At 33.2% G+C, this 10853-nt stretch overlaps 1 long non-coding RNA gene across 1 annotated transcript; it reads left to right on the forward strand.

The window, feature by feature from the left end:
• The first annotated feature begins 4378 nt into the window (after positions 1-4378).
• LOC109080494 lies at positions 4379-8944 on the forward strand. The gene is made up of 5 exons (XR_006158051.1): positions 4379-4477; positions 5364-5484; positions 5561-5733; positions 7071-7281; positions 8472-8944. It is a non-coding gene; the product is annotated as an uncharacterized LOC109080494 (long non-coding RNA).
• Positions 8945-10853: the final 1909 nt, after the last annotated feature.

Genomic DNA, 10853 nt, shown 5'->3' on the forward strand with positions numbered 1-10853 from the left:
TTGTGTTTCAGAGGAAAAATCAGTGTTAAAGCATCTCTCCATTACAGACCGTTCTGAAGGAAGAAATTTATTGCAAACGCGTATAAAATTCTTTTAAAAAACTTTACACAAGATGTCTAGAGGGTATTTAATAGATCTGCTTCCCACGTAAGATTTTTTTCTAGTTACTAGTCGGTTCATTTGTCATTATTCAACTAATCGCAAGTTTATATTAAATTTACAACTATAATCCAGCCTTAATATATTCCATGCTCAAGAACATGCATTAAGTTTGTCACAAAGCACAGGCAGAAGTAGCCTAATAATTGTGAAAAAGGAGACATTTTAATTATTTATTAATAAGCAAATGTTTTCTTGTCGGCTGCAAGATGAAATTCACAGTGCTGACTCTCTCCACATGGACGCGCCTTTAGAGAGAAATACAACCTTCACAGATTACATAATGCTTTCGTTTTGAATTGATTCATTTAAAAGACATTTCAAGCTTTCTGTAGATATATTTCTCATGTATGTGAGACGCCACAATTTTAAGTTAATTCATTATTAGGAAAACAATTACGTGATCGAGAGGGCGCCTCCCTGTCCTGCATGCGCATTAATAATTTTTGCACAAACACTTGAATATGAATAATAATTTACATTTTGCATAAGCATTACAAAGTAAATAATTTTTTTACATGCAATTATCCAAAATAAAACCAAACAAGATTTGTAATGAAGATTAAATATGTAGACAAATAAGAATAAATGCTGCACGTGCACTCAGCTGCAGAGCAAATCTTGCACTGATATTTTACAGAATTATATACATTTTATATTATGCATTTAAATGTGGCTGCAATTTATTTATTTATTTTATTTATTTATTTTTACTTTACTTAAATTATATGAAAGCAAGCAAAGAAGACTCCATTTAAAATCACTGAAGTTGTCAATTAATGAAGTTCTTTTTTTTTTACATCGTGTGCACTTTGTTGATAAGTGAGGACGTTGTATTAATCCATCCATTCTTTAGAGTTGCAATGATTTAGTTAAATCGTGCAGGTTTAATTTATTAGTTTCTTGTTTTAATTAGGCCTAAATAGGCTATCACTTTTAACGCTCCGATGCAAAGTAAACCACATTTTCTTTTTAATAATATAACACATAATTCATATTATATAAATAATACTGCACACTATTTAAATGTGTCTAATCTAAAATATGGTGTAATACTGTGTATCTTAGAGAAAATATAAGCACAGGCTCATAGGCTTGACATTTATCCTGCTTGAATTCGTTCTAAGAAACGCACATATCTTCATAAGGAGTAAACTTTCATCTGTGAATATTAAATATTTTTTCTTTCATTTTCCCCGACTGCAGTCAAATATAACACTTCGGTGAGGCAAAGCTGACGTCTATTTGCGAAAATGTGCTTTGATGCGCTTGTTTGATAACTTGTGATTAAAGCGCCACTCAGCGGTCAAAAGCTGCAAATGCACTTTGCAGACGCCGCGGCGGCGGTACGAGCGGCGGTAGAAACGACGTTTTGGATGTCCACCTACTGTATTATGATATTGTTTAACGGTTTACCTTCGTCTGCTACTTAGACCATAAGTAGGAACTATATAGTCATTTCTTAAATGTTATTTTTGCAATTAATATCGAAATAGACGATCGTCAGTGGCTGTCGGTTAAGGCCTAACTTCCTAATGCTGGTTGCTTAGTAACAGTTTTAAACATCGTTTCGGAGGGAAAAGCCCCTGAACTGTTCTAAATCTACTGTAAACCTCAGTTCACGGGGCTTCGCTTGAATATAAATGAGAGGAAAACAACTTGTGTTCTTTGCTCGTCAGCATATCTCTGCCGAGATAAAGCAAGCAACAGGCTGTCATAAAGTTCAGACGCACAAGCACCAAGGCCGTTTTTTTTTCGATAATAGATTAATAATAATATCATTAATCGGTTAGTTTCACGTGTGTTCCGCGCTTCTGTCTAACGGTTCCGAAAAGAACTGCTGCACGGTACTCGATCAAAGAGATGAATCGGTCAGAAGAAGCAGTGAATTATAGCTACATCATTGACCTCTTCAGGGCCTCAAGTGCAGTCAAGTTCATCTGTAAATACGCTAGAAAGTTTTGTCTTTATTAACTTAGTTGAGTATTAAACTGCTAGTATCTGTTAGGCTTTCAGTAGCACCTCATTAATATTCTCATTCAGAATACTATGCTAAAGGACAACAATATCGATTGTAAAGTTACATAAAAAAATATCAAAGACAGATGTTCACATGGACGTATTGTACAGGGAGGGGGAGCTAGAGCAGACAGCAGCATATATTGATAGTATTTTAAAATTTTATTTATTCCTGTGATATCAAAGCTGAATTTTCAGCATCATTACTCCAGTCTTAAATCTCAAATGATCCTTCATGCTGATTTGCTGCTCAAAAAACATTTATTATTTTTGTTACGTTTAAACAGGGTTACTTTGTTGAATAGAAAGTTCAGAAGAACAACATTTATCTGAAATAGAAATATTTTGTAACATTATAAATGTCTTTATCATAACTTTGGATCAATTTAAAGCATCCTTGCTAAATAAAAGTAATAATTTCTATGACCCCCCCCCCCCCCCACACACACACACACACACACAAAAAAATGTTTTAAATATTGATAACAATAATAACATAATAACAACAACAAATATGTTTCTTGGACAGCAAATGAGCATATTAGAATGATTTCTGAAGGATCATTTGCATTTACTGATGCTGGAAATTCAGCTTTTGATAACAGAAATAAATTACATTTTAAAATATATCCCAATCGAAAACAGTTGTTTAAAATAGTAAAAATATTTCTCAATATTACTTTGGATCAAATTAATGCAGGATTGATGGGAGAGGGGCAGAGATATTAGGGAAAATGAAGAAAAGGATAAGGGAAGTGAAGGTACAGTGAAAGAGAGAACATTTATTTTTTTTCCATGGATGTATAGGCTATATGCAGAAAAAGGGGGCCAAAATCGAACCTTTTGAGGTACAACAACTTGTCCCTGGAACAGTACCCTTAAAAGGACATATTTGTTCATTTTTTTTTTTTATCCCTAACAGGTAGACCTGTTCCTATTAGGGGTTAAAAAGGTAGGAAGATTTCCTTTTAAGAGTACTGCTACAGTGTCAGAATACTGATGCTGAAGAATTTAAGATTTTTTTTTTAAATCCTATTTAGAAAATGAGGTTCATGCTGATACAATGGATCGAAGATCCCCCAAAATGGGATGTGCTTCCAACCAATAAAATGATACATGGCCGCTGTGAAATTGGTTGTATATGTGACGTTTCATACGAAGATGAGTCAAGCCCTGCAAAAATTTTAAACATTGGTAAGTAACGTTATGTATTTGTAATATGTTTGTAATATGTCAGTTCTGTGATACAATTGATGCAAACTTTGATAATTATTACTATTTATAATTTAGGAACTAGATCTGCAATGCTGAAGCAGCTAAATACGGTCATCAACAGGACTGAGCCTGAAGGAAATGGAGAACAATTAGGGAGAGGGCAGCACAAAAAATACCTCCGAATACTGTCGGAGAGCTCCAGCAGTGAGGAATATGAGTTAACTTAGGATTTTTGTGTATGTGGTGGTAATTTCAGACAATATTGTGTCAAAATAACAATTTAACACAATATTAATGCAGTGTTTCCCACAGCCTTACACTCTATTTGTGGCAGCACAAAATATATATGCACAATATATATGCAAATTCACTTTCTGCCAGCAGGAGTCGCTTTAGTGTGGGAGATATAGTATTTACAATAATTCCAAGAGCATTTGAAGGAAGCATTAATTGAGCTCAATATCTCATTTTTCATGTTCACAATGTTGGTTGTAATTAGAGGATTCGCTAGACTGTGACTGAAAAAAAATAAACCAATTTTAGTTTCTGACCAGATTCAAAAGTATAGCCAGGTAATAATTAATAATAATAATAATAATAATAATAATAATGGAACCTTTGTAAATTGAGCTTGAGTATAAATACGCACTATAAAAAGTATTAAGATGCAATGGAATATAAAAAGTATAAAAATCAAGCAACCTCCAAAACCTGAAATTACTTGAAGACATTTCATTAGAAATAAGGATCTTCGTTTGATCAATTATTACGTTTATTTGCTCAATAATGTTTTTTTGTATGCATTTTGGCATACGTATGAATGCATTTTTGCATTAAGAATTCAAAGCAAAAGGATACAAAATTACTAATAAACTATTAATCCATTTTTAATGCTTTTTTTTGCATCCCTATACAGTACATAAGCTATTGGTGTTAATACCCAGATGATTGCCACTTGCAGATAATTTGAAGATTATATTTGTAATTTTATAATTCTCTACAGTCTGTCAACAAACAGGTTGCTGCAAAGACCATAAACAGGATACGAGCCAGATCTTTTCTGCAGCAGTATAATCAAGAAAAAGTAAGATTATTTCTACAAAGTGACACATAGTGATGCTGTAAAGTCTTTATCTCTTGCTTCAAATTGTAAAAATGTAAAATTAACTTGAGCATTAGGCCTCTGGTAAACTGTATATTGCTATTAGGGGTGTAACAATATTCAAACCGAACTAAAAAACCATGATACACCACCAACAGTATGAACCGCGATACCCTCATAGCGTACCGAACTTGCCTAGCCTAGCCCTGGCCCATTGGATCTACATATGAATTAATTTAAAGACAGAGACACAGTTTGTTCAGTAAACTACTGTTTAAAAAAAAGAAGAAGCAATTTTGTTTAGTTTTCTTCTCCTGCTCTACCGAACCGTGACTTCAAAATCGAGGTATGAACCGAACCATCTTTTTTTGTGTGTGTGTGTATTGTTACACCCTCTAATTGTTACTGTATGCGAAAGAGCTGCATGAACTTTTTTTGAAATTTCTTCTTTTGTCTGGAATTCTGCTTGAATTATGTCTTTAATTGTTTTATAATTAGTAAAAGCAAGGATTAACTTTTCATTTATTTTAATAGAATAGTTCACCTAAAAATGAACATTTCCTGAAAATTTACTCACTCTCAGGCCATCCAAGATGTAGATGAGATTGTTTGGGAGAAATTTAGCATTACATGACTTGCTCACCAATTCTCACCGATGTCTTGTAAAGTGAAAAGCTGTATGTATGTTTGTAAGAATTATATAAGAATCTAAGTGAAGTAATGCTAAATTTCTCCAAATCTGTTTAAAACTCTATCAATCTTTGATGGCCTGAGGGTGAGTACATTTTCAGCAGATTTTCATTTTTCGGTGAATTACACCTTTAATAACTACATACAAACTGTGCTAACAACTGTTTTACCTTTCTAGGAATCAAACAGGGAGGCAGTAACATCTAGAAACCGTGACAGTGAATTTAATGTTCAAATACTTGCAGAACTGAGAGAAATCAAGAGTGTTCTTTTGGAAACTCTGACACTTTTAAAAAATGGTAACCTGTGCAAAGTTTTTAATCTGGGTAAATGATTGCTTCAAATCAAATGCTATAAAAAGTTATTTTGTTGTAGGATGTACTCCATTAATGACTGCGCCAATCCCAAACACATTGGGAACTCCTCCTGGACCCACTTCAGATTTGATCCCCTGCAGTTCAGAGTCTTCTGCAGTCATACCAGCCCCGAGTTCCTCTCTTCAGACTCTTTATGTAAAGGAGTCTAGAAGTAATGGTAACTGCAAAAAGGTATCTACACTACATGTGTTCACTGTATAAATGAATCAAATAAGCAAGGAGTAACCACCTTTGGCTATAGAAATGATTGTAAATGAGCATAAGCCCCTTACAGTCTGCCATGCTGGTTTGTTTACATCTATCTATTTCTTGTACTCTGGCATTTTTCTGTGATTTGCCTGGAACGCTACAAAGTTGTGAGTTGTGGTTTGAATTACCATTTTAGATCGACAAACTGTACTGTATAAGATTTCTATTTAAACTGAAAGCATAAGTCTTTATTAGCTAAATGACTAAATGTAAATCTAGGGTACCCATTAAAATTTTCAAAGCAATGAAAACTGTGACATTTCATTCACTGACGCTCTACAATTGGCAGCGTTAAACCCGGATGCGCATAAACTTACTTGCTGGCATCCCGCCAAAATAAAAGCTTGCTGATTTTAAGTTTTAAGAAAATGAAAAATTCTAATAATTCAAATTAAAAATAACAATTAAGGTTCAAATTAATATACACTGAAAAAAATCTGCAAGTAAGCAAATAGACAGATTGTTATCCTTTTAAGATAATATGTCATATACAAGAACAGTAACAACATACACAATGACCTGAAATATATGTTTGTTCATTCAAAGAAAGGGTTTTCTATGAATTAATTAGAGAAGAGTCCATTTTTATAGCAGTGTGTTTCAGAGAGAACTTAGTAGGAGGAAGATTCTCTCCACATACAAGTTACTGTCTTTACAGTGTGTACAATCGCTGAGCTTTAGGAAGTACACGGAGCTGCATCAGATATGGTAATGGTCGTTTGTTTCCGACTTGCGGTGTAAGCAGTAGACCAATCACAACAGACTGGGCAATCTGGCCAATCAGAGCAGGGCAGGCTCTCGGAAAAGAGGGATTTAAAGATGTAAACTGATTCGTCCATCGAGTCGTTTGAGAAATATGAAACAATGTGATATGCAATGTATATTATGAGAAAATGAAATTGTTTTTTGACCTTGGATGCATGTGAACCTGTTGTAAGAGACCTCCAAAACCAAATTAGGAACCTTAATTACCATAATAGGGGCACTTTAAAAAAACAAACAAAAATCGTACAGATCCTAATCTGAACGGTAGCGTATGTTGTATTATGTATGTATATATTTTGCAATATTTTTGCAATAGTAAGTTACTTAATAAAAAAAAGTTATGATAATTGTGAGAGGTTTTTTTTGTGTGTGTTGGGGGGGGGGGGCTGTTTTTTCTTCTTTTTTTGTCTTTAGCTGATCACGTGCCTGTGTCATCATAAATAAAATATTACTGAGTTCACCTTAGAATTCTGTTTTTGTTTCAATGTTTTCAGGTAAGAATTGGCTCCAACACATCAATCTCTGCTGAACAGTTTGCCCACGTAAAATGGACTGATCAAAAAAAAGCCACAAAAGACCTCTTGATGGCAGTGTTTGGAAGAGGCATTCTCGCAACACACTGCTACAGTGGAAGATGTTCCAATGCATTCAAAAACAAAGCAGCCAAGCCTCAACTTGATTCTGAAAAAGTTTCTGACATCATTAGTAAGTAATGATTTTCTGAAAATTAAGTTTTGGCAGGATTACCATATTTTAAGATATTCAGGAATTTGTAATACTATTGCATCAATCTATGTCTAAATATGCCATGTATTGTATACGCAATTTCAAAATAAAAGTTTCTGCATGTGGCCAAAGATTAAAATTAAATGGATATAAACATCGTTTAATCATGCTGTAAAGTGAAACGTCACCAGGCCATTGGCGCCCTCTGCAGGTATTTGTTTTAATACATAATGTACTTAAGTTGGTTATGTTCATATCATATAGGCATTATAACATTATGTATTTTAACAGTGTTGTTTAATACAATCATGTAATTTCTTGGTTTTTATATTTTATTTGAGTAAATTATTATTGCCTAATCGTTAGTTTATATATAAATAGTCATATTAAAGCCTGGATTACACTTAGGTCTGTTTTTTGTTACTAAAATATCAGATTACTCAATTGTCAAAATAATCAGTAGATTACTTGATTAACAAAATAATCATTAGTTACAGCCCTAGATTAGTTAAAATATTTCAAAATACAACTGCATTGTTTTACTTTTTGTAATTAAAAGACAAATATTTTGTCATTTAAAATTTCTTAAAAACAGTATTAAAATATTTTCTTGTTTTTAGGACCAAGTATCTGTATTTTGTCTCGTCTCGTGAGTTGTGCATTGTCACACCCCTAGTGTTGATAAGCGTGATATAGTTCATAATTTTCCAAGTGTATGATACAGCTTTCATTCTTCAGGTCAACCATATATTCATGAAAAAGGAAGTTTGATAAAGAAAGCAATAACTTTGCCACAGTATCCTTTCAAATCTTAAAGTTGCCCCGCCCCGCCCCCGGAAAAAAAAAAGTTCAGGCTCAGGATTTTTTTTAACCGCTGCATGTTCTCTTTTTTTGCTTCTGGCTAGCAACCAGGGATGCATTGCAAACTAATCACCTCAATACAATAGTGGCTAAATCCATGACTAACTATAGCATGAACAGGAATTCTAATGTATAAGATTTAATACATAAATTATTAAATATTGTATATAGATCAAATGTAATAGAAAACAAGAAAACTAGTTTTTAGGCTCAGTCTTGAGGAGTTCTGTTGTGAACATAGATGGCCAATACCATTCCTTTGTAATTGTAATGTTTTCTAAACTTGCGTTCTGTTCTTTCTCTTACAGGCTACATCAAAAAATAAATTCAATGTTGAAGCAAATGTAATTAAGAAGGCCATCTCCCAGAAATGCACAGACGAGTGCAAGTTGGCAAAACGGCACCACAGTGATTGTGTGTAACTGTATGTACATCAGACTGGTTTGTTCAGGAATGTTGTATTTCCCAGTTACTGCTTTATATTTATTGTGTGGTTTGTTTGTTTGTGAAAGCCTGTAATGAATATAATCTGAACAGAGTACAAAAAAAGGTAATAAATGCAATATAATTCAAGTTATGAAAGAAGACTAAATTAAATAAAATACAAATGAAAATAAAACAATAGAACATGCATTTTTTTGATTTGTCTTTTATTTCATTAATCTAATCAGTGCCTTGGAAATTTGTGCACTAATGCTGTGTGCACAAATCACATCTAAAATTTATAATGTGACTGCAGGTTGTGCAACATGTATTGAACAATAAAAAATGTCTACATCAAGGTGAGTTTAAGTAAACTGTAAGACACAATCCAAAAATCCTGTTGGTTAGTAAAATATACAGTGGAAAAGTGCACCTTTAGGGTTCTTAAAACATCTTTAAAGATTCTTTAAGATTTAAAATAAAAATAAATAAATACAAATTCACATATAGACATGAATAGGGACCGAATTGGATCCCATTAAAACCCTGCAGAAATTACTTAATTAATTATTTATGTATTGTCTAATAAAACAGTTCCTATGGAATCCTTTAGGAATCTGATAAGAATCTTATAGGACAAGAAATATCCTGTAAGACGGTTCCTAACAGAATCTTACAGGAATCCTTTAAAAATCTTATAGGACAAGACAAATATCCTATAAGACAATTCCTAATGGAATCCTATAGGAATGGTTCCAAAATATGATAGAAATTCCAATTAGAATCCTGTACAATTTTCCTATTGGAATCCTTTAGGATTTTTTGACAAGGGATAATAAAAATAATAATAATTTTTTTTATTATTATTATTATAAAAACAAAAACAAAAAATTTTTTTTGATTGCCCAGTCCTAGTTAGTCAAGATGTGTAAAAACATCTGATGAAAATCATATAAAAGTTTTATATGCATTCTAAATCCTAAAAATGTTCTAAATATCTATGTGACATCTGACAGGAGACTTATCAGAGACGTATTGCAGATGAGCAGACACTGGAAAAATATGGCTTCAGATAGACATCTCAGATGTATGTGTGCTATCAGGAGCAGGGTTGGAAATCCCTGCCTTAATTATGGTTGTCAGATTTTCACAACAAATCCCATCCGATTGCTACTTAAAACTAGCCCAGTGGCATTTCGGGGGTAAAAAAAAAAAAAAAAATCAAGTTCTGGTAAAGTGCATGTTTTTTTGCCAGTTTTCCCATGATAAAAATCACTTTCCACAAGGTAAATATCACATTATTGGGATCACTTCAACCTGCAGACATGAAAAACAACCCTTGAAAAACAGTCCAAAAGTAGCCCAATTCCACAAGAAAACCGCCGACCTGGCAACACTGGCTTTATTCGATCCACACTAAATTTCAGTCAGTTTGGAAGGGGTGGATTATTGCTTTCTAAGCTGATCGAGAGGACATGTAAACACTTAATGGATTAAAAAACTGAAACTTTGCACTTGCAATGACGTTAGAAATGGTATAAAGATGAATGTTAAATCGTCTAAACTAAGAACATGCATGTTAGACCCTATTCCATCTAAGCTACTAAAAGAGGTGCTTCCAGAAGCCATAGATCCTCTCTTGAATACTATCAATTCGACATTGTCATTAGGATATGTCCCAAAAAACTTCAAACTGGCTGTTATTAAGCCTCTCATTAAAAACCTTGACCCCAAAGAATAAATTAATTACAGACTGATCTTGAATCTCACTTTTCTGTCAAAGATACTAGAAAAGGTAGTATAATTACAACTGTTTCTTCTTAGATAAAAATGGTATCTGTGAGGATTTCCCGTCAGGATTTAGACTGTATCATAGTACTGAGATTGACTTCTCTGACTTCTCTGACAGCACTGTACCACATCAGATGTTCAATTACATTGGGGTAATGTTTTGCATAAAATATTGTAAAATAACCTCTTTTTAAAAACATTTAAAGCTTTTTAAAAATCAGTGTGCTCAATAATGTGTCTGACCTTCACTGTATTTTTTTTATTATTATTATACTGTGTTGTAAATAAAATACAAAATCCCCATTATTTTAATCTCCTCATATTCTTTGTTAACTGCTTCACAGACCAATTACTGACTGATGGCCCATTATGGGAGTACCTTTGTTTCTAAGGTGTGAGTCACTAAATATTCATGGCCATTGTAACTCCCTCGCATATGACATTTCGAGCACAAAACATGTCTTACAAAAGTTAAA

The sequence above is a fragment of the Cyprinus carpio genome, chromosome A4 (assembly GCF_018340385.1).
Source record: "Cyprinus carpio isolate SPL01 chromosome A4, ASM1834038v1, whole genome shotgun sequence".
NCBI classification, from domain to species: Eukaryota; Metazoa; Chordata; class Actinopteri; order Cypriniformes; family Cyprinidae; genus Cyprinus; species Cyprinus carpio.